The sequence below is a fragment of the Somniosus microcephalus genome, chromosome 24 (genome assembly GCF_052327205.1).
Source record: "Somniosus microcephalus isolate GS21.2 chromosome 24, FLI_Smic_1.0, whole genome shotgun sequence".
In the NCBI taxonomy this organism is placed as follows: domain Eukaryota; kingdom Metazoa; phylum Chordata; class Chondrichthyes; order Squaliformes; family Somniosidae; genus Somniosus; species Somniosus microcephalus.
In genome coordinates this window covers 3354211-3378997 of record NC_141010.1, presented here as the reverse complement: position 1 = coordinate 3378997, position 24787 = coordinate 3354211, and the positions used below count along the sequence as shown (strand labels likewise).

At 50.7% G+C, this 24787-nt stretch overlaps 1 long non-coding RNA gene across 1 annotated transcript in view; it reads left to right on the top strand.

The window, feature by feature from the left end:
* Positions 1–24787, top strand: part of LOC147100960 (uncharacterized) — a 50840-nt gene extending 26053 nt beyond the window's left edge. Inside the window, exon 3 of the long non-coding RNA XR_015073426.1 lies at positions 19228–24787. This is a non-coding gene — a long non-coding RNA (uncharacterized LOC147100960). The remainder of the gene's footprint in view (positions 1–19227) is intronic.

Genomic DNA, 24787 nt, shown 5'->3' with positions numbered 1-24787 from the left:
ATGACTGCACAGTGTTCAGCGCCATTCACAACTCCTCAGATAATGAAGCAGTCCATGCCCACATGCAGCAAGACCTGGACGACGTTCAGGCTTGAGCTGATAAGTGGCAGGTAACAGTCGCGCCACACAAGTGCCAGGCAATGATGATCTCCAACAAGCGAGAGTCTAACCACCACCCCTTGACATTCAACGGCATTCACCACACCGACTGCAGCGGTTCAAGAAGGCGGCTCACTACCACCTTCTCAAGGGGCAATTAGGGATGGGCAATAAATGCTGGCCTTGCCAGCGACGCCGACATCCCATAAACGAACATTTAAAAAAATCCTATAGGTCGTACACACGGCAGCCACGGTGTGCCGGTGTTGGAGGGGTGGATACTAATTCTGGTGGTGGGGGCACTGATCAAGCGAACTGCTCTGTCACTGGATGGTGTCGAGCTTCTTGAGTGTTGTTGCGGCTGCACTCATCCAGGGGAGTGGAGAGAATGTCATCAAACTGCAGACTTGAGGCTTGTAGATGGTGGTGAAGCAGTGAGGGTAATGAAAGAAAAAAGACCTGCATTTCTATAGCGCCTTTCACAACATTAGGACGTCCCAAAGCGCTTTACAGCCAATGAAGTACTATTTGAAGTGTAGTCACTGTTGTAATGTAGGAAATGTGATAGCCAATTTGCACACAGCAAGATCCCACAAACAGCAATGTGATAATGACCAGATCATCTGTTTTAGTGATGTTGGTTAAGGGATAAATATTGGCCCCAGGACACCAGGGAGAACTCCCCTGCTCTTCTTCGAAACAGTGCCGTGGGATCTTTTACATTCACCCGAGAGAGCAGACGGGGCCTCGGTTTATTATCTCATCCGAAAGACGGCACCTCTGACAGTGCAGCGCTCCCTCAGTACTGCACTGGGAGTGTCAGCCTGGATTTTTGTGCTCAAGTCTCTGGAGTGGGACTCGAACCCACAACCTTCTGCCTCAGAGGCGAGAGAGAGTGTGCTACTCACTGAGGAGGTTAGCCATTGATTGGAGAGTAGCGAGCTTCTGCCCTGTTCCTGTAGCTACAGTGTTGATCTGGCTGGTCAGTGGTAACCCCAGGATGTTGCCGGGGGGAGCGCTTGGCAATGGTGGTGCTACTGAAGATCGGGGCAAGGTGGGCTCTCCCTGGTTCGAGACGGTCAGTGCCCAGCACTCCTGTGGTGCTAATGTCATCCGCCACTTGCCAGTTCAAGCCTGGATCTTGTTTGGGTCCTGCTGTAAATCTATTATCAAACTGCCCTACTCCTGACCTTGTTGTGGACGGAAGGTCATTGATGCAGCAGCTGAAGATAGTTAGGCTGAAGCAGCGATCTCCTGCGGCCGTGATAATTGGCCCCCAACAACCACCACCCTCTCTCCACGTGTCCGATGTGAATCCAGCCACTGGGGTGTTTTCCATTCCCCTCCGTTTTGCTGGGGTTCCTTGTTGCTGCTATTCTGGGTCAAGGGCAGCTGTGCCCACACTGTGCCAGAGCTGCTCAAGTGTTAAGTGCACAAAGGGCAGCAAACGGTCTCTAAAACTGAGTAGAGTGGGATGGGGTCAGGCTTACCAGCGAGATGGCAGCGTTCCTGTGGAGCTGATAAACGGCTGCTGGAGACACCGCTTTGTGCACCAGCTTGCTCTCCAGAACACTGGCTGCATATGGCAATTAAAGGATTGACAGCTTTTGGGCTCGGAGAAGACCTTAACCCGGACACACCCAACAACACAACCGCCAAACAATAGGCACCTTGTGTGTTCCCCAGGTTTACCCGAAATAGCAGAGGATTTCATTCTGTGGGATGTCCTGATTGACTCTATTAACCCCACACGCGGCTGCGGCAGAGCCAGAAGCTGAGTCACACATGTTAATCTCAGCTAAGGTGGTGTTTGCGATGCTGTGATTGGCCTTTAGTGTCCCTGGGTTAGGGGATCCTGCTCCTGGTGGCTGTTTAGTGGCCCCAGTCGCTGTAGCTGAAATGCCCCTGCAGTTTACAAACACACACTGTCCAGGCTCAGTGTAAAGAATAAACAAGCTTGCATTTATATAGTGCCTTTCATACCCACACGAAGCATTTCACAGCCAATGAACAACTCTTTAAAGTGCAGTGACTAGTTTTACAGCCAGTTTGCACATAGCAAGATCCCACAAGCAGCAGTAAGGTGAATGATCCACTAAGTTGCTTTGCTGATATTGGCTGAGGGTGGGGGGTGGGGGAGATATTGACCAGGACACCAGGAGAACTCTCCTTTTTAAAAATTCGTTCCTGGGATGTGGGCGTCGCTGGCAAGGCCAGCATTTATTGCCCGTCCCTAGTTGCCATTGAGAAGGTGGTGGTGAGCCGCCTTCTTGAACTGCTGCAGTCCGTGTGGTGAAGGTGCTCCCACAGCGCTGTTAGGGAGGGAGTTCCAGGATTTTGACCCAGCGACGATGAAGGATCAGCGATATATTTCCAAGTCAGGATGGTGTGTGACTTGGAGGGGAACTTGGAGGTGGTGGTGTTCCCATGCGCCTGCTGCCCTTGTCCTTCTAGGTGGAAGAGGTCGTGGGTTTGGGAGGTGCTGTTGAAGAAGCCTTGGCGAGTTGCTGCAGTGCATCTTGTAGATGGTACACACTGCAGCCACAGTGCGCCGGTGGTGGAGGGAGTAAATGTTTAAGGTGGTGGATGGGGTGCCAATCAAACGGGCTGCTTTGTCCTGGATGGTGTTGAGCTTCTTGAGTGTTGTTGGAGCTGCACTCATCCAGGCAAGTGGAGAGTATTCCATCACACTCCTGACTTGTGCCTTGTAGATGGTGGAAAGGCTTTGGGGAGTCAGGAGGTGAGACACTCGCCGCAGAATACCCAGCCTCTGACCTGCTCTTGTTGCCACAGTATTTATGTGGCTGGTCCAGTTAAGTTTCTGGTCAATGGTGACCCCCAGGATGTTGATGGTGGGGGGATTCGGCGATGGTAATGCTGTTGAATGTCAAGGGGTGGTGGTTAGACTCTCACTTGTTGGAGATAGTCATTGCCTGGCACTTGTGTGGCGCGAATGTTACCTGCCACTTATCAGCCCAAGTCTGAATGTTGTCCAGGTCTTGCTGTATGCGGGGATGGACTGCTTCATAGAATCCTAGAATGATTACAGCATGGAAGGAGGCCATTTGGCCCATCAAGCCTGTGCCGGCTTCCTGCAAGAGCACTTCAGCTAGTCCCACTCCCCCGCCCTTTCCCCGTAGCCCTGCAAATTTCTTTCCTTCAGATACTTATCCAACTCCCTTTTGAAAGTCGCGATTGAATTTGCCTCCATCATTATCTGAGGAGTTGTGAATGGCACTGAACACTGTGCAATCATCAGCGAACAGCCCCACTTCTGACCTTATGTTGGAGGGAAGGTCATTGATGAAGCAGCTGAAGATGGTTGGGCCTAGGACACTGTCCTGAGGACTCCTGCAGCGATGTCCTGGGGCTGTGATGATTGACCGTCAATCACCACAACCATCTTCCTTTGTGCTAGGTATGACTCCAGCCAGTGGAGAGTTTACCCCCCGATTCCCATTGACTTCAGTTTTATTAGGGCTCCTTGATGCCACACTCGGTCAAATGTTGCCTTGATGTCAAGGGCAGTCACTCTCATTTCACCTCTGGAATTCAGCTCTTTTGTCCATGTTTGGACCAAGGCTGTAATGAGTTCTGGAGCCGAGTGGTCCTGGCGTAACCCAAACTGGGCATCAGTGAGCAGGTTATTGGTGAGTAAGTGCTGCTTGATAGCACTGTCGATGATGCCTTCCATCACTTTGCTGATGATTGAGAGTAGAACGAAGGGGCGGTAATTGGCCGGGTTGGATTTGTCCTGCTTTTTGTGGACAGGACATACCTGGGCAGTTTTCCACATTGTCAGATAGATGCCAGTGTTGTAGCTGTACTGGAACAGCTTGGCTAGAGGCGCGGCTAGTTCTGGAGCACAAGTCTTCAGCACGACAGCCGGGATGTTAAGCGAAGCAAAAGAGGAAATAGCAGAGGCCCTGACCATCATTTTCCAATCCTCTCTGGCTTCAGGTGTGGTGCTGGAGGACTGGAGGACTGCTAATGTAGTGCCCTTGTTTAAAAAGGGAGAAAATGATAGATCGAGTAATTACAGGCCAGTCAGCCTAACCTCGGTGGTGGGAAAATTATTGGAAAGAATTCTGAAGGACAGGATAAATCTTCATTTAGAAAGACACGGATTAATCAAGGATAGTCAGCACGGATTTGTTAAGGGAAGGTCGCGTCTGACAAACTTGATTGAATTTTTTGAGGAGGTAACAAGGAGGGTAGATGAGGTTAGTGCGTTTGATGTAGTGTATATGGACTTTAGCAAGGCTTTTGATAAGGTTCCACATGGCAGACTGGTCACGAAGTTAAAAGCCCATGGGATCCAGGGCAAAGTGTCAAGCTGGATTCAAAACTGGCTCGGAGGCAGGAAGCAGAGGGTAATGGTTGATGGGTGTTTTTGTGACTGGAAGGCTGTTTTCAGTGGGGTTCCGCAGGGCTCAGTACTAAGTCCCTTGCTTTTTCTGGTATATATCAATGATCTAGACTTGAATATAGGGGGTATGATTAAGAAGTTTGCAGATGATACTAAAATCGGCTGTGTGGTTGATACTGAAGAAGGAAGCTATAGACTGCAGGAAGATATCACTGTGGGCAGAACAGTGGTAAATGGAATTCAATCCAGAGAAGTGTGAGGTAATGCATTTGGGGAGGGCTAACAAGGAAAGGGGATACACATTAAATGGTAGGACACTGTGTAGTGTAGAGGAACAAAGGGACCTTGGAGTGCATGTCCACAGATCCCTGAAGGTAGCAGGCCAGGTAGATAAGGTGGTTAAGAAAGCATACGGAATGCTTGCCTTTATTAGCTGTGGCATAGAATACAAGAGCAGGGGGGTTATGCTTCAACTGTATAAAACACTAGTTAGGCCTCAGCTAGAGTACTGCGTGCAGTTCTGGTCCCCACATTACAGGAAGGATGTGATTGCACTAGAGAGGGTACAGAGGAGATTTACAAGGATGTTGCTGGGAGTAGAGAATCTTAGCTATGAGGAAAGACTGGATAGGCTGGGTCTGTTTCCTTGGAACAGAGGAGGCTGAGGGGAGACCTTAGAGGTGTATTATGAGGGGCCTAGATAAAGTGGATAGAAAGGACCTATTTCCTCCTTCTGTGCTGTAACTTTCTGTGATTCTATGTTGTCGGGGCCCACAGCCTTTGCTGTATCCAGTGCGCTCAGCCGTTTCTTGATATTACGTGGAGTGAATCGAATTGACTGAAGACTGGCTTCTGTGATGGTGGGGACCTCAGGAGGAGGCTGATATGGATCATCCACTCGGCATTTCTGGCTGAAGATGGTTGCAAACGCTTCAGCCTTGTCTTTTGTGCTCACATGCTGGGCTCCACCATCACTGAGGATGGGGATATTCATGGAGCCTCCTCCTCCCATTAGTTGTTTAATGATCCACTACCATTCACGACTGGATGTGGTAGGACTGCAGAGCTTTGATCTGATCCGTTGATTGTGGGATCGCTTAGCCCTGTCTATAGCAAGCTGCTTCCGCTCTTTGAATAGTACCATGGCATCTTAATTGGCCTTTGAGTCCCTGGGCTGGGGAGGGGAAATCTCAGCCTGGGTTCCTTCCTGATTGCTATCCCGTGACTGCTATGAGTGTGTGAGCGTGTCTGTGTGTGCGCGCGTGTGTGTGTGTGTGTGTGTGTGTGTCTGTGTGTGCGCGCGTGTCTGTGTGTACGTGTGTGTGTGTGTGTCTGTGTGTGTGTCTGTGCGTGTCTGTGTGTGTGCCTATGTCTGTGTGTGCGAGCGTATGTCTGTGTGTGCGCGCGTGTCTGTGTGTACGTGTGTGTGTGTGTGTCTGTGTGTGTCTGTGTGTGTCTGTGTGTGCGCGTGTGTCTGTGTGTACGTGTGTGTGTGTGTGTCTGTGTGTGCCTATGTCTGTGTGTGCATGTCTGTGTGTGTGTGCGTGTCTGTGTGTGTCTGTGTCTGTGTGCGTGTGTCTGTGTGTGTGTGTGTGTCTGTGTGTGTGCCTATGTCTGTGTGTGCGAGCGTATGTCTGTGTGTGCGCGCGTGTCTGTGTGTACGTGTGTGTGTGTGTGTCTGTGTGTGCCTATGTCTGTGTGTGCATGTCTGTGTGTGTGCGTGCGTCTGTGTGTGCGCGCGTGTCTGTGTGCCTATGTCTGTGTGTGTGCGTGTCTGTGTGTATGTGTCTGTGTGCACGTGTGTGTGTCTGTGCATGTGTGTGCGTGTGGAGGGCAGATGCCTGAAGATAACATAGAGATTGGAATCTGCAGCGAGGCAGGATTCAAACACCTCACCCCAACAGAAGTGCAGGCCTACCTGGCCTTGATAGCATGAGGAATGTGCTGTTTTGCACCGAGTTTATCAGTGCCAGCATTATCATTTGATCCAAATTCCACCTCCCACCCACCACCACCTCGCTCCGGAGAAATATTTAGCCTCTTCCTTGTGCCTCTGACAAATTACCTCATCTTCTAACAAAGTCGGGTTTGGAAAGATTAATCACTGCTGCGGTTTTTTAAATTTGCAATTTCATCAATCCTTTCAGAGCCCTGGCTTGATTTTGACGTGCATTGCCTTTTGTTTGTAGATGTCACTCGCACAGTGCCGGTGGCGGGCGGGGGGGGAGGGGGTGGTGATTAAGAAACACTTCTGCCTTAATCACTGCCAGCTTTGTGATCTCCACCCCAGCCTGGAGCAAGCATTACTGTGCGTGCGTGTGAAAATGGGCGCACGCACACACGCCAGCGCTGTGTTTAACGTGCCTGCACACGACCAGTACCCAAGGGTGTGTAAAAACTAACAGGTGAAGAGCAAGGTAAGGTGATAAGTGCGATCACAGCTCGGTTACTTCTCACAGGGTCCCTCACTGCCCCAGGGAATAGTGTACGGGTGCTGCTCTCCTTATGAATCCCATGGAAACTTACCAATTGTTCAAGTTTCTGTTGAATAAGACCATGGATCTTCATTCTGTGAATGGGACAACAACTTGTATTTATACAGCACCTGTAAAACGTCCCAAGGTGCTTCACAGGAGCGATTATCAGACAAAATTTGACACCGAGCCATGTAAGGAGATATTGGGACTGGTGACCAAATGCTTGGTCAAAGAGGTAGGTTTTAAGGAACGTCTTAAAGGAGGAGAGAGGCGGAGAGGTTTAAGGAGGGACAATGGGTACCCACCAATCAGCAATGGTAGTTGGGTCCCAGTCTGCCCACCCCTGTGAAGGATATTGCCTGACCATTTGTATTTCTATCTTGCTCAATGGCTCAGCTGTTTGACCCGTTGGCAATCTACCCTGGCGGTTTAACACAGATATTGCTGAGTTTTCTGCCTCTTTGCTGGTTGCGATCTCCAATTTGAAGTCGGACCATTGGCAACCACCCTAATATTAAATGTAATAATCCACCCTAGTTCCAGTTAACTTTCTCTTCAGTTACTTGGTTCTCTAACATCCAGTTCCGCATCTAGTTGAATTAATCATGACCAGCCTTTCCTAAATGTATGATAGCAAAATACTGCAGATGCTGGAAAGCCTCATCTTCCGATTAGGCACTTTACAGCCTTCCGGACTCAATATCGAGTTCAACAACTTCAGATCATAGCCTCGGCCCCTATTACATTTTTATTTACTTATATTTTTTATCCACACCTTTGTTTTGGCCTTTCCACCCCCCCCCTTTCTTTCTTTTTTTTCTCTCTCCCACATGGCAGCTGTCTCCCATTCTGTCAGCACATTTCACACCTAATCTAGAGCTGTCTTTTGTCTCCACTAGTCCTATCACCATCTCGTCTCGTTTTGAATACCTCTTAATGTCTCTTCTCTTTTGTTCTCTCCCAGCCTGGCCTCTTAATCTATTTCATTTCCTGTGCTTCTTCAGTCTTGACAAAGGGTTTTCACCTGAAACGTTGACTCTATTTTCTCTCCACGGATGTTGCCTGGCCTGCTGAGTTTTTCCAGCATTTTCTGTTGTTATTTCCTAAATGTATGATGGTTTGTGTTTCTTGCCTTTGCACCCTTTAGATGCTCTTGATTTCCGTGCTTTATACCTGACTCCAGGACTTAACTGTTTTGAAGAAACATACTTTGAATCCAAGGGTCATACTTCTAACTTTTTTTTTTACAAAAGTAGATTAATCTAATTAAACGTTCACATTTCTGGTCCTGTTTGCCTCAACTGAGCTTTGTAAATCATTTTCTCATACTCTTAGTTCAGTGGGTCTCACTCTCTGCTCTGAGTCAGAAAGTTGTGGGTTCAAAACCTCACTCCAGGACTTGAGCAGAAAATTTAGGAACAGGAGGAGGCCATTTAGCCCCTCGAGCCTGTTCGGCCATTCACTGAGATCGTGGCTGACAATCCAGTGCGATACTGTGGGAGTGCTGCACTGTCGGAGGTGCCGTCCTTCAGCTGAGACACTCTCCTGGTATTAAAGCTGTCAGGAGGAGACGGGAGGGTTGAGATTCTGGGAGGCTGAGCTGAAAGGCCACCTCCATCCAAACTTATCTATTAATCAAAAGTAAGGCAGAAGGTCATTAAAGGTGTCAGTACAAGGTGATCAGGGCACAAAGAATCCTTGGTTTTGTCATTAGAGGCGTAGAATTCAAAAGCAAGAAGGTAATGTGAAAGTTGTAAACTGGCAGTTGGAGGATTGGGTACGGTTCTGATCACCACATTATAGGAAGGATAGAAAAACGAACAGAGTAGACTCACTGAGCCTGCTACCAGGGCTGGGAGGTAAAAGAAAGAAAGACTTGCATTTCTCCAGCGCCTTTCACCACCTCAGGCTGTCCCAAAGCACTTTACAGCCAATGAAGTACTTTTTGAAGTGGAGTCACTGTTGTAATGTGGGAAACGCAGCAGCCAATTTGTGCACAGCAAGCTCCCACAAACAGCAATGTGATGATGACCAGATAATCTGTTTTAGTGATGTTGGTTGAGGGATAAATATTGGCCAGGACACCGGGGAGAACTCCCCCCTGCTCTTCTTTGAAATAGTGCCATGGGATCTTTTACGTCCACCTGAGAGAACAGATGCAGCCTCGGTTTATTATCTCATTTTGAAAGATGGATATGAAAACAGCTATGAACAGAGACAAGAAGTTAGGGCTTTTTTCACCAGAGTCGAACTGGTTAAGGGGCAACCTGATCGAAGTCTCCAAGATTATGAAAGGTTATGATAAGGAGAACAGTAAGAGATTGTTTCCACTGGGCGGTGAGATGGTAATGAGGAGGGCACAAATTTAAGCTAATGGAATAGAATTAAAGGGAAGGTTATAAAGGTTGGATATTAAAGGGTGCGGGGAGTGAGGGGGAGAGTGGGATTAGACTGGGTGGGATATTAAAGGGTACGGGGAGTGAGCGGAGAGTGGGATTAGACTGGGTGGGATATTAAAGGGTGCGGGGAGTGAGGGGGAGAGTGGGATTAGACTGGGTGGGATATTAAAGGGTACGGGGAGTGAGGGAGAGAGTGGGATTAGACTGGGTGGGATATTAAAGGGTACGGGGAGTGAGCGGAGAGTGGGATTAGACTGGGTGGGATATTAAAGGGTGCGGGGAGTGAGGGGGAGAATGGGATTAGACTGGGTGGGATATTAAAGGGTACGGGGAGTGAGGGAGAGAGTGGGATTAGACTGGGTGGGATATTAAAGGGTACGGGGAGTGAGCGGAGAGTGGGATTAGACTGGGTGGGATATTAAAGGGTACGGGGAGTGAGGGGGAGAATGGGATTAGACTGGGTGGGATATTAAAGGGTACGGGGAGTGAGGGGGAGAATGGGATTAGACTGGGTGGGATATTAAAGGGTACGGGGAGTGAGGGGGAGAATGGGATTAGACTGGGTGGGATATTAAAGGGTACGGGGAGTGAGGGAGAGAGTGGGATTAGACTGGGTGGGATATTAAAGGGTGTGGGGGGTGAGGGGGAGAGTGGGATTAGACTGGGTGGGATATTAAAGGGTACGGGGAGTGAGGGGGAGAGTGGGATTAGACTGGGTGGGATAATAAAGGGTACGGGGAGTGAGGGGGAGAGTGGGATTAGACTGGGTGGGATATTAAAGGGTACGGGGAGTGAGGGGGAGAGTGGGATTAGACTGGGTGGGATATTAAAGGGTGTGGGGAGTGAGGGGGAGAGTGGGATTAGACTGGGTGGGATATTAAAGGGTGTGGGGAGTGAGGGGGAGAGTGGGATTAGACTGGGTGGGATAATAAAGGGTACGGGGAGTGAGGGGAGAGTGCTAGAGACTGGGTGGGATATTAAAGGGTACGGGGAGTGAGGGGAGAGTGGGATTAGACTGGGTGGGATATTAAAGGGTGTGGGGAGTGAGGGGGAGAGTGGGATTAGACTGGGTGGGATATTAAAGGGTGTGGGGAGTGAGGGGGAGAGTGGGATTAGACTGGGTGGGATATTAAAGGGTGTGGGGAGTGAGGGGGAGAGTGGGATTAGACTGGGTGGGATATTAAAGGGTACGGGGAGTGAGGGGGAGAATGGGATTAGACTGGGTGGGATATTAAAGGGTGTGGGGGGTGAGGGGGAGAGTGGGATTAGACTGGGTGGGATATTAAAGGGTGTGGGGGTGAGCGGAGAGTGGGATTAGACTGGGTGGGATATTAAAGGGTACGGGGAGTGAGGGGGAGAATGGGATTAGACTGGGTGGGATATTAAAGGGTACGGGGAGTGAGGGGGAGAGTGGGATTAGACTGGGTGGGATATTAAAGGGTACGGGGAGTGAGGGGGAGAGTGGGATTAGACTGGGTGGGATATTAAAGGGTGTGGGGGGTGAGGGGGAGAGTGGGATTAGACTGGGTGGGATATTAAAGGGTGTGGGGGGTGAGCGGAGAGTGGGATTAGACTGGGTGGGATATTAAAGGGTACGGGGAGTGAGGGGGAGAGTGGGATTAGACTGGGTGGGATATTAAAGGGTACGGGGAGTGAGGGGGAGAGTGGGATTAGACTGGGTGGGATATTAAAGGGTACGGGGAGTGAGGGGGAGAGTGGGATTAGACTGTGTGGGATATTAAAGGGTACGGGGAGTGAGCGGAGAGTGGGATTAGACTGGGTGGGATATTAAAGGGTATGGGGAGTGAGGGGGAGAGTGGGATTAGACTGGGTGGGATATTAAAGGGTACGGGGAGTGAGCGGAGAGTGGGATTAGACTGGGTGGGATATTAAAGGGTACGGGGAGTGAGGGGGAGAGTGGGATTAGACTGGGTGGGATATTAAAGGGTACGGGGAGTGAGCGGAGAGTGGGATTAGACTGGGTGGGATATTAAAGGGTACGGGGAGTGAGGGGGAGAGTGGGATTAGGCTGGGTGGGATATTAAAGGGTATGGGGAACGAACGGAAGAGTGGGATTAGACTGGGTGGGATATTAAAGGGTGTGGGGAGTGAGCAGGAGAGTGGGAGTAGACTGGGTGGGATATTAAAGGGTACGGGGAGTGAGTGGGAGAGTGGGAGTAGACTGGGTGGGATATTAAAGGGTACGGGGAGTGAGTGGGAGAGTGGGATTAGACTGGGTGGGATATTAAAGGGTATGGGGAGTGAGCAGGAGAGTGGGATTTGAATGGGTGGGATATTAAAGGGTACGGGGAGTGAGGGGGAGAGTGGGATTAGACTGGGTGGGATATTAAAGGGTATGGGGAGTGAGCAGGAGAGTGGGATTTGACTGGGTGGGATATTAAAGGGTACAGGGAGCGAGCGGGAGAGTGGGATTAGACTGGGTGGGATATTAAAGGGTATGGGGAGTGAGCAGGAGAGTGGGATTTGACTGGGTGGGATATTAAAGGGTACAGGGAGCGAGCGGGATTGTGGGAGTGGACTGGGTGGGATATTAAAGGGTACGGGGAGTGCGGGGGAGAGTGGGATTAGACTGGGTGGGATATTAAAGGTTATGGGGAGTGAGCAGGAGAGTGGGATTTGACTGGGTGGGATATTAAAGGGTACAGGGAGCGAGCGGGAGAGTGGGATTAGACTGGGTGGGATATTAAAGGGTACGAGGAGTGAGGGGGAGAGTGGGATTAGACTGGGTGGGATATTACGGAGACCCTCCAGTACCTACATTGACAAAAACCACTGTATACACCATTCAGGTGGATTTTCTCCCAGGAATTATTTATTCATTCCTGGGATGTGGGCGTCGCTGGCAAGGCCAGCATTTATTGCCCATCCCTAGTTGCCCTCGAGAAGGTGGTGGTGAGCCGCCTTCTTGAACCGCTGCAGTCCGTGTGGTGAAGGTGCTCCCACAGCGCTGTTAGGGAGGGAGTTCCAGGATTTTGACCCAGCGACGATGAAGGATCAGCGATATATTTCCAAGTCAGGATGGTGTGTAACTTGGAGGGGAACTTGGAGGTGGTGGTGTTCCCATGCGCCTGCTGCCCTTGTCCTTCTAGGTGGTGGAGGTCACGGGTTTGGGAGGTGCTGCCGAAGAAGCCTTGGCGAGTTGCTGCAGTGCATCTTGTAGATGGTACACACTGCAGCCACGGTGCGCCGGTGGTGGAGGGAGTGAATGTTTAAGGTGGTAGATGAGGTGCCAATCAAGCGGGCTGCTTTGTCCTGTATAGTGTCGAGCTTCTTGAGTGTTGTTGGAGCTGCACTCATCCAGGCAAGTGGAGAGTATTCCATCACACTCCTGACATGTGCCTTGTAGATGTTGGAAAAGCTTTGGGGAGTCAGGAGGTGAGACACTCGCCACAGAATACCCAGCCTCTGACCTGCTCTTGCAGCCACAGTATTTACGTGGCTGGTCCAGTTAAGTTTCTGGTCAATGGTGACCCCCAGGATGTTGATGGTGGGGGATTCAGTGATGGTAATGCCATTGAATGTCAAGGGGCGGTGGTTAGACTCTCGCTTGTTGGAGATAGTCATTGCCTGGCACTTCTGTGGCGTGAATGTTACCTGCCACTTATCAGCCCAAGCCTGAACGTCGTCCAGGTCTTGCTGCATGCGGGCATGGACTGCTTCATTATCTGAGGAGTTGTGAATGGCACTGAACACTGTACAGTCATCAGTGAACATCCCCATTTCTGACCTTATGTTGGAGGGAAGATCATTGATGAAGCAGCTGAAGATGGTTGGGCCTAGGACACTGTCCTGAGGACTCCTGCAGCGATTTCCTGGGGCTGTGATGATTGACCGTCAATCACCACAACCATCTTCCTTTGTGCTAGGCATGACTCCAGCCAGTGGAGCGTTTTCCCCCGATTCCCATTGACTTCAGTTTCACTAAGGCTCCTTGATGCCACACTCGGTCAAATGCTGCCTTGGTGTCAAGGGCAGTCACTCTCACCTTACCTCTGGAATTCAGCTCCTTTGTCCATGTTTGGACCAAGGCTGTAATGAGGTCTGGAGCTGAGTGGTCCTGGCGGAACCCAAACTGGGCATCAGTGAGCAGGTTATTGGTGAGTAAGTGCAGCTTGATAGCACTGTCGATGACACCTTCCATCACTTTGCTGATGATTGTGAGTAGACTGATGGGGCGGTAATTGGCCGGGTTGGATTTGTCCTGCTTTTTGTTGACAGGACATATCTGGGCAGTTTTCCACATTGTCGGATAGATGCCAGGATTGTAGCTGTACTGGAACAGCTTGGCTAGAGGCACGGCTAGTTCTGGAGCACAAGGAATATCCGGAGTGGCAAGTTTCCTTAAGCCACAGACACGGATATCTCCTCTCATGGAGGAGAAACTGAAAATAATATTGGGTTTATTTTTTTAAAAAGCTGTCTTCTCCAGCATAAATAATGAAATGGAAATGAACTCCTCTCCCAGCGCGCTGCTCCTAGTTAAGCGGTTGCACAGAAGCAAACGTGACTGCACTGGTTTGGAATAAACACGATGAAACATGTCACTCCTTCCTGTCATGTCCCCTGATATCCGGGAGTGATTCGCTCATCGATCAGCCCCCGACAGTCTGACAACAGCAGCAGGGCCTGTATCCAACCCGACCTCCCTCACTGACACTCTTCACTGCCTCTTCTGAAGTCACTGACTTAACAGACCTGCATTTACACAGCAGCTTAAGACAGCCCGACTCACACACGGTCAATCACTCGGAAGAGCAGCGACATCGTTGAACAAACAAGGCAGTCATGCTTTGCACAGCAAGATCCCACCAACAGTAACATTGTTTTTATATCTTCCCTGGGAGAGCAGTGTGAAGCAGTGGGAGGATCCGCAGGATGATTAACCGTCTGACAGGCCGTGACGGGAATGTTCTGTGACCATCTTTCTCCCAGCCACTGGAGCGTTAGTCCTGTACAGCGGGAGGGGTTTACGGGCTCTCACAGCCTGTACAATGATGGAGGGGGGCACCCACCGCACACGAGTATCTCACTGGATGTCAACCCAGAGTTCGGAGCCAGAGCTCCCGCCTCCCCGGGACCGCCTGGAGCTCCGGTCTCCCCGGGACCGCCTGGAGCTCCCGTCTCCCCGGGACCGCCTGGAGCTCCCGTCTCCCCGGGACCGCCTGGAGCTCCCGTCTCCCCGGGACCGCCTGGAGCTCGCGTCTCCCCGGGACCGCCTGGAGCTCCCGTCTCCCCGGGGCCGTCTGGAGCTCCCGTCTCCCCGGGACCGCCTGGAGCTCCCGTCTCCCCGGGACCGCCTGGAGCTCCCGTCTCCCCGGGACCGCCTGGAGCTCCCGTCTCCCCGGGACCGCCTGGAGCTCGCGTCTCCCCGGGACCGCCTGGAGCTCCCGTCTCCCCGGGGCCGTCTGGAGCTCCCGTCTCCCCGGGACCACCTGGAGCTCCCGTCTCCCCGGGACCGCCTGGAGCTCCCGTCTCCCCGGGACCGCCTGGAGCTCCCGTCTCCCCGGGACCGCCTGGAGCTCCCGTCTCCCCGGGACCGTCTGGGGCGACCGTCTCCCAGGGACCGCCTGGAGCTCCCGTCTCCCCGGGACCGTCTGGAGCTCCCGTCTCCCCGGGACCGTCTGGAGCTCCGCTCCTGCGACTGTCTGGACCGCCCGTCTCCCCGGGACCGTCTGGAACTCCCGTCTCCCCGGGACCGTCTGGAGCTCCGCTCTTGTGACTGTCTGGACCGCCCGTCTCCCCGGGACCGCCTGGAGCTCTCGTCTCCCTGGGACCGTCTGGAGCTCCCGTCTCCCCGGGACCGTCTGGAGCTCCGGTCTCCCTGCGACTGTCTGGACCGCCCGTCTCCCCGGGACCGCCTGGAGCTCCCGTCTCCCCGGGACCGTCTGGAGCTCCCGTCTCCCCGGGACCGTCTGGAGCTCCGCTCCTGCGACTGTCTGGACCGCCCGTCTCCCCAGGACCGTCTGGAGCTCCCGTCTCCCCGGGACCGTCTGGAGCTCCGCTCCTGCGACTGTCTGGACCGCCCGTCTCCCCGGGACCGCCTGGAGCTCCCGTCTCCCCGGGACCGCCTGGAGCTCCCGTCTCCCCGGGACCGTCTGGAGCTCCGGTCTCCCCGGGACCGCCTGGAGCTCCGGTCTCACAGAATCACAGAAACCCCACAGTGCAGATAGAGGCCATTTCGGCCCATCGAGCCTGCACCGACACATATCCCACCCGATCCCCGTAACCCCTACACCAACACATATCCCACCCGATCCCCGTAACCCCATGTATTTAATCCCCCTAACACTAAGGGTCAATTTATCATAGCCAATCAACCTAACCTGCACATCTTTGGACTGTGGGAGGAAACCGGAGCACCCGGAGGAAACCCACGCAAACACGGGGAGAATGTGCAAACTCCACACAGTCACCCGAGGCCGGATTCGAACCCGGATCCCTGGCGCTGTGAGGCAACAGTGCTAACCACTATGCCACTGTCTGGACCGCCCGTCTCCCCGGGACCGCCTGGAGCTCCCGTCTCCCCGGGACCGCCTGGAGCTCCGGTCTCCCCGGGACCGCCTGGAGCTCCCGTCTCCCCGGGACCGCCTGGAGCTCCCGTCTCCCCGGGACCGCCTGGAGCTCCGCTCCTGCGACTGTCTGGACCGCCCGTCTCCCCGGGACCGCCTGTAGCTCCCGTCTCCCCGGGACCGTCTGGAGCTCCCGTCTCCCCGGGACCGTCTGGAGCTCCGGTCTCCCTGCGACTGTCTGGACCGCCCGTCTCCCCGGGACCGCCTGGAGCTCCCGTCTCCCCGGGACCGTCTGGAGCTCCCGTCTCCCCGGGACCGCCTGGAGCTCCGCTCCTGCGACTGTCTGGACCGCCCGTCTCCCCGGGACTGCCTGGAGTGGGGTTCGAAGCCTGCACCTTCTGTCCCAGCAGCAGGATTGGAAGCACTAAGACAAAGGCTCGCTTCACCAACAGCAATGAGATGAGTCCTCAATCCGTGTAGGTCGAGGGAGATACTTTGACCAGGACCCAGGGAGAGCTTCCTGCTCTTTGAATAATGTCACAGGATCTTCAACATCTAGCGGAATCCATTTCAAAAGAGAACTGCATGTATATTAAAAAGGAAACAATTGCAGGGCTGTGGGGAAAGAGCAGGGGATTGGGACTAATTGGAGAGCTTGTTCATAGAGCCGGCACAGGCCCGATGGGCCGAATGGCCTCCTTCTGTGTTGAATGATTCTATCAAACAGCAGGGATCTGGCTTTACAAAGTCCCCCCCACGACTGCACTTCAATACCAGCTGTGGTTATTTGCCGCTGTCCTGGTTCAGGGCTCGAGCCCATAACGGTCTGACCCAGCGACAGGAGCGTTTGCAGCTGAGCCAAGCTGGCACTGGACTCGGGCTGCGGCACCTCTGGTGAGTGACTCACTCTTCAGGTTTAGGCCGAGACGGTGAGCGTTCTCAGACTAAGTGATGGCGGGGGCCTCAGAGCGGAGTCAGGGACTCTGAGGCCATTGGTGGAACCCCCACCATCACCCAGGCTGCGATCAGCTAACACAGCACAGACCAGGCAACAATGCAGCTACACACCAGGGAACGATGCAGCTACAGCCCCTGCAGATCGCAGAGACCCTGAGACAAAATAAGATGTTCCAAGTCTGCCTGAGACATTTAGTAAACCTGGCAGTCAGCATCCCCTGGTGGTGACAGTGAGATACGGCAGGCAACATAGGAGGTTTGATTCTGGAAATGAGAACCGAACAAGCTGGAATGTGTCCTGAGGAAGGGGCTTAGACCTGAAGCAATGACCTGTCTGTTCTCTTTACATATACTGAATGACCTGCTGTGTGCAGCATGCTCGGTTTTTGTATTCAATTTTCAGCACTGGCAGCTTTTTCCTGTCTCTGATCCCTGGTCTGTGTCGAGTTAGCTGATCTCCGGTAGTTGTGAGAATTTTTAAAAATTCGTTCCTGGGATGTGGGCATCGCTGGCAAGGCCGGCATTTATTGCCCGTCCCTAGTTGCCCTTGAGAAGGTGGTGGTGAGCCGCCTTCTTGAACCGCTGCAGTCCGTGTGGTGAAGGTGCACCCACAGTGCTGTTAGGGAGGGAGTTCCAGGACTCTGACCCAGCGACGATGAAGGAACGGCCGATGTAAGTCAGCACGGTGGCATAGTGGTTAGCACTGTTGCCTCACAGCGCCAGGGACCCGGGTTCAAATCTGGCCTCGGGTGACTGTCTGTGTGGAGTTTGCACATTCTCCCCGTGTTTGCGTGGGTTTTCTCCGGGTGCTCCGGTTTCCTCCCACAGTCCAAAGATGTGCGGGTTAGGTTGATTGGCCATGATAAAAAAATTGACCCTTAGTGTTAGGGGGGATTAAATACGTGGGGTTACGGGGTTACGGCTTGGGTGGGATGGCTGTCGGTGTAGGTACCGGGTGCTAGGGTTTGGATGATCAGCCATGATCTCGTTGAATGGCGGAGCAGGCTCGAAGGGCCGAATGGCCTACTCCTGCTCCTATCTTCTATGTTTCTAGGATGGTGTGTGACTTGGAGGGGAACTTGGAGGTGGTGGTGTTCCCATGCGCCTGCTGCCCTTGTCCTTCTAGGTGGTAGAGGTCGCAGGTTTGCGAGATGCTGTTGAAGAAGCCTTGGCGAGTTGCTGCAGTGCATCTTGTAGATGGTACACTCCGAGCTTCCGGTCGCCTGTCATTTTAATTCACCGCTCCATTCCCACTCGGACCTCACCGTCCTTGGCCTCTTGTATTGTTCCACGGAAGCTCAACGTAAACTCGAGGAACAGCACCTCATCTTCCGATTAGGCACTCTGCAGCCTTCCGGACTCAATATCGAGTTCAACAATTTCAGATCATAACCTCGGCCCCTATTACATATTTTTTCTTGTAATTTTTCCACTCCTTTCCCCCCCTGACTTTCCTTTTGTTTCTCTCTCACACCTGGCAGCTATCTCTTGCCCTGCCAGTACACTTTACACCTATTCTCAGCCTATTACCATCTCGTCTAGCTTCTAATACCTTTCATTGTCTCTTTTACTTCTTTTGTTTCTTTCACTTCTTTTGTCCGATCGCAGCCCTGCCTTCGATCTATTTTCTTTTCTTTCCAGTTTTGAAGGATTCGACCCGAAACGTCAACTCAAATTTCTCTCCACGGATGTTGCCTGACCTGCTGAGTTTTTCCAGCATTTTCTGTTGTTATTACTGCAGACATCAGTGTTTATCACTGACCATTGCCAGCAAGGTTGGAAGCCGGGGGAGGGGGGGAATAGCCAGGGTTCCCTCCAACGCTCATGGCCCAGAAGTGCCTGCTGAGAATCGGGCTTGAGTGATATCATGAGGCGAGGATCAATACACTTCCTGATCAAACTATTCCAGCAAGAGTCAGCCTTAAGGGAAGGAAATTTGGGGGTGCTGGGGAAGGGAGTCAGCCTACGCTGCCTGTGCACGCTATTCAGGTGAGCAGTTTAAACACTGCAGAAAGAGGCTTCTGGAGGTGACTTGCCATCCACCTCTCCGAAATAGTTGCAATTTTTTAATTTGCTTATAACCTTTATTTTAAATTTATTGCAGGTTAAGGTGTGTTGTCCAGTGAGATATTGAACTGCAGATGGTTTATTTGGGGTGGGGACGTGTTGGAACATTTTCCACTGCAGTGAAAGACCCTCAACAGAAGCAGCACTCTTACTCATAGGATCAGAAAACACTGGAAACACTCAGCAGGTCAGGCAGCGTCTGTGTGGGGAGAGGAAGGTCGGGTTAACATTTCAGCTCCAGATACTGCCTGACCTGCTGAGTGTTCTCAGCATTTTCTGTTTTTATTTCGGATTTCCAGGATCTGAAAGAATTTTGCTTTTTGTTACAGATTATACCAACTGCACAAAATCAGAAGCTCCGAGATCAGTGAACAGGAACTGCAGCTTCACTGAGCCCAAGTACCCCCATTCAACAAGACTGGCTCATAGAATGGTTACAGCACTGAAGGAGGCCATTCGGCCCGTTGAGCCCGTGCTGGCTCTCTGCAAGAGCACTTCAGCTACTCCCACTCCCCCGCCTTTTCCCTGTAGCCCTGCAAATTTCTTTCCCTCAGATACTTATCCAACTCCCTTTTGAAAGCAGTGATTGAATCTGCCTCCCCCACCCTTTCAGGCAGTGCATTCCAGATCATAACCACTCGCTGCGAAAAAAGTTCTTTCTTATGTCGCCTTTGGTTCTTTTGCCAATCACCTGAAATAGAAACATAGAAGATAGGAGTAGGAGTAGGCCATTCGGCCCCTCGAGCCTGCTCCGCCATTCAATGCGATCATGGCTGATCATCCAAATTCAGTACCCGGTCCCTGCTTTCTCCCCATACCCCTTGATCCCTTTAGCCTTAAGAAATATATCCAACTCCTTCTTGAATATATTTAATGAATTGGCCGCTACTGCCTTCTGTGGTAGAGAATTCCACAGGTTCACCACTCTGTGGGTGAAGAAATTCCTCCTCATCTCTGTCCTAAATGGCTTACCCCTTATCCTTAGACTGTGACCCCTGGTTCTGGACTCCCCGACCATTGGGAACATCCTTCCTGCATCTAGTCTGTCCAGTCCTGTCAGAATTTTATAAGTTTCAATGAGATCCCCTCTCATTCTTCTAAACTCCAGTGAGTATAAGCCCAATCGACCCAATCTCTCCTCATACGTCATTCCTGCCATCCCAGGTATCAGCCTGGTGAATCTTCACTGCACTCCTTCCATGGCAAGAACATCCTTCCTCAGATAAGGCGACCAAAACTGCACACAATACTCAAGATGTGGTCTCACCAAGGCCCTGTACAACTGCAGCAAGACATGCTTGTTCCTGTACTCAAACCCTCTCGCTACGAAGGCCAACATACCATTTGCCTTCTTAACCGCCTGCTGCACCTGCATGCTTACCTTCAGCGACTAGTGCACAAGGACACCCAGGTCTCGTTGCACTTCCCCTTTTCCCAATCTATTGCCATTCAGATAATAATCTGCCTTCCTGTTTTTGCCACCAAAGTGGATAACCTCACATTTATCCACGTTATATTGCATCTGCCATGCTTCTGCCCAATCACCCAACCTGTCCAAATCATCCTGGAGTTTCTCGGCATCCTCCTCACAGCACACACGCCCACCCAGCTTTGTGTCGTCTGCAAATTTGGAGATATTACATCTAGTTCCCTTGTTTAGATCATTAATATATATTATGAATAGCTGGGGTCCAAGGACCGATCCCTGCGGCACCCCACTAGTCACTGCCTGCCACTCGGAAAAAGACCCGTTTATTCCAACTCTTTGCTTTCTGTCTGCCAACCAGTTCTCTATCCAAGTCAATACCTTGCCCCCAATCCCATGTGCCTTAACTTTACACGCTAATCTCTTATACGGGACCTTATCGAAAGCCTTCTGAAAGTCCAAATACACCACATCCACTGGTTCTCCCTTATCTAGCTTACCAGTTACATCCTCAAAAAATTCCAGTAGATTAGTCATGCACGATTTACCTTTTGTAAATCCACGTTGACTTTGTCCGATCCTGTCACTGTTTTCCAAGTGCTCTGCTATTACATCTTTTATAATGGACCCTAGCATTTTCCCCACTACCGATGTCAGGCTTACCGGTCTGTAATTCCCCGTTTTCTCTCTACCACCTTTTTTGAATAGTGGGGTAACATTAGCTACCCTCCAATCCATGGGTACTGTTCCAGATTCCATCGAATGTTGGAAGATGATCAGCAATGCATCTACTATTCCTAGGGCCACTTCCTTAAGTACCCTAGGATGTAGATTATCAGGCCCTGGGGATTTATCGACCTTCAATCCCATCAATTTCCCTAACACCATTTCCCTACAAATACTGATTTCTTTCAGTTCCTCCCTTTCATCAGACCCTATGTTCCCCGACATCTCTGGGAGGTTATTTGTGTCCTCCTTTGTGAAGACAGAACCAAAGTATGTAATTAATTGGTCTTCCATTTCTTTGTTCCCCATTATAAATTCCCCTGATTCTGACTGCAAGGGACCTACGCTTGACTTCACCAATCTTTTTCTCTTCACATATCTATAGAAGCCTTTACAGTCAGTTTTTATGTTCCCTGAAAGCTTACTCTCGTATTCTATTTCCCCCTTCTTAATTAATCCCTTTGTCCTCCTTTGTTGAATCCTAAACTGCTCCCAATCCTCAGGTTTACTGCTTTTTCTGGCCAATTTATATGTCCTCTCCTTGGATCTTATGCTATCCCTAATTTCCCTTGTTAGCCATGGTTGAGTCACCTTTTTTGTTTTATTTTTATGCCAAACTGGGATAAACAAATTCTGTAGTTCATTCATGCGGTCTTTGAATGTTTGCCATTGCCTATCCACCGTCAACCCTTTGAGTGACATTCCCCAATCAATCCTACCCAACTCGCGCCTCATACCATCGTAGTTTCCTTTATTTAAATTCAGGACCCTAGTCTCTGAGTCAACTACTTCATTCTCCATCTTAATGAAGAATTCGATCATATTATGATCGCTCCAACCCAAGGGGCCTCGTACAACAAGATTGCTAATTAATCCTTTCTCGTTACATAATACCCAGTCTAAGATGGCCTGATCTCTGGTTGGTTCCTCGAAATCTGTGTCCATTGGCTCTCGACGCTTCCACCAATAGGAACAGTCTCTCTCTATCTACTCTGTCCACACCCCTCATGATTTTGAACACCTCTATCAAATCTCCTCTCAATCTTCTCTGCTCCAAGGAGAACAACCCCAGCTTCTCTAGTCTATCCACATAACTGAAGTCCCTCATCCCTGGAATCATTCTCATAAATCTTTTCTGCACCCTCTCTAAGGCCTTCACATCCTTCCTAAAGTGTGGTGCCCAGAATTGGACGCAATACTCTAGTTGGGGCCGAACCAGTGTTTTATAAAAGTTCATCATAATTTCCACACTTTTGTACTCTATACCTCTATTCATGAAGCCCAGGATCCCGTAAGCCTTTTTAACTGCTTTCTCAACCTGCCCTGCCACCTTCAATAATTTGTGCACATATACCCCCAGGTCTCTTTGTTCATGCAAACCCTTCAGGATTGTACCCTTTAGTTTATATTTCCTCTTCTCATTCTTTCTATCAAAATGTATCACTTCGCACTTTTCTGCGTTAAATTTCATCTGCCACATGTCCGCCCATTTCACCAGCCTGTCTATGTCTTCTTGAAGTCTATCACTCTCCTCCTCACTGTTCACTATACTTCCGTGTTTTGTGTCATCTGCAAATTTTGAAATTGTGCCCTGTACACCCACATCCAAGTCATTAATATATATCAAGAAAAGCAGTGGTCCTAGAACCGACCCCTGGGGAACACCACTGTATACCTTCCTCCAGTCCGAAAAACAACCGTTCACCACTACTCTCTGTTTCCTGTCACTTAGCCAATTTCATATCCATGCTGCCACTGTCCCTTTTATTCCATGGGCTTCAACTTTGCTGGCAAGCCTATTGTGTGGCACTTTGTCGAACGCCTTTTGGAAATCCATGTACACCACATCAACCACAATGACCTCATCAACCCTCTCTGTTACCTCATCAAAAAACTCAATCAAGTTAGTTAAATACAATTTGCCTTTAACAAATCTGTGCTGGCTTTCCTTAATTAATCCACACTTGCCCAAGTGACTGTTAATTTTGTCCCGGATTATCGTTTCCAAAAGTTTCCCCACTACCGGGGTTAAACTGACGGGCCTGTAGTTGCTGGGTTTATCTTTACATCCTTTTTTGAACAAGGGTGTAACATTTGCAATTCTCCAGCCCTCTGGCACCACCCCCGTATCTGAGGAGGATTGGAATATTATGGCCAGTACCTCTGCGATTTCCACCTTTACTTCCCTCAGCATCCTAGGATACATCCCATCCGCTCCTGGTGATTTATCTACTTAAGTACTACCAGCCTTTCCAGTACCTCCTCTTTATCAATTTTCATCCTATCAAGTGTCTCCACTACCTCCTCCTTCACTATGTCTTTGGCAGCATCTTCTTCCTTGGTGAAGACAGATGCAAAGTACTCGTTTAGTACCTCAGCCATACCCTCTGCCTCCATGCGTAGGTCTCCTTTTTGGTCCCTAACCGGCCCCACCCCTCCTCTTACTACCCATTTACTATTTATATGCCTATAGTATATAGTAGACTTTTGGATTCCCTTTTATGTTAGCTGCCATTCTATTCTCATACCCTCTCTTTGCCCCTCTTATTTTCTTTTTCACTTCCCCTCTGACCTTTCTATATTTAGCCTGATTCTCAGATGTATTACAACCTGACATGTCATACGTGCTCTTTTTGGACTGCTTCATATTCTCTCTCTCTTTCGTCATCCAGGGAGCCCTGACTTTAGTTGCCCTGCCTTTCCCCCTAGTGGGAATGTACCTTGACTATACCTGAAATATTTCCTCTTTAAAGGCAGCCCATTGTTCCATTACAGTTTTGCCGGCTTATCTTTGATTCCAGTTTACCCGGGCCAGATCTGTTCTCATCCCACTGAAATTGGGCTTCCTCCAGTTAAACATTTTTACTCTAGATTGCTCCCTGTCCTTTTCCATAGCTAATCTAAACCTTATGATACTATGATCACTGTTCCCTAAATGTTCACCTACTGACACTTGCTCCACTTGACCCACCTCATTCCCCAGGACCAGATCCAGCAATGCCTCCTCCCTCGTCGGGCCAGAAACATACTGATCAAGAAAGTTCTCCTGAACACACTTCAGAAATTCTTCCCCTTCTCTGCCCTTAACACTATTACGATCCCAGACTATATTCGGATAGCTGTAGCCCCCATTATTACTGCTCTATGGTTCTTGCACCTTTGCGGCTGCATTGAGGAGCAGGTTGTTGTCAGGAACTTCCGAGAGCTGCAGGTAGACCTCAGAATCAAAAGGGAAGATTATAGTTCTCTCCTGAACTTTGCGCGAGCAGTATGGTTACACATCTGCTGCAATTTGGCGGAGGATCGACAGAAATCTGCGATTGGGTGTTTCCCCAAAGTTTCTGTGCATCCTCTGCTAAAGTTACAACACAGTTTAAAAGAACCCCTGTGGAAATGAACGGTTTGCGCCTATTCAGGTCTCTGTCCTATTGCGTATCAGCAATTTATCAGTATCAGTATTGTCACAAGGTTTTCAGTAAGGTGCCATTTACTGCGTGCACTTTAATTTTGAAAAACAACCAGCAGCACAATTCTGTTTATTGTCTCGGCCGACACACGCGGTGCAGTACTGAGGGAGCGCCGCACTGTCGGAGGGGCGGTACTGAGGGAGTGCTGCACTGTCGGCGGGGCGGTACTGAGGGAGCGCCGCACTGCCGGAGGGGCGGTACTGAGGGAGCGCCGCACTGTCGGAGGGGCAGTACTGAGGGAGCGCCGCACTGTCGGAGGGGCAGTACTGA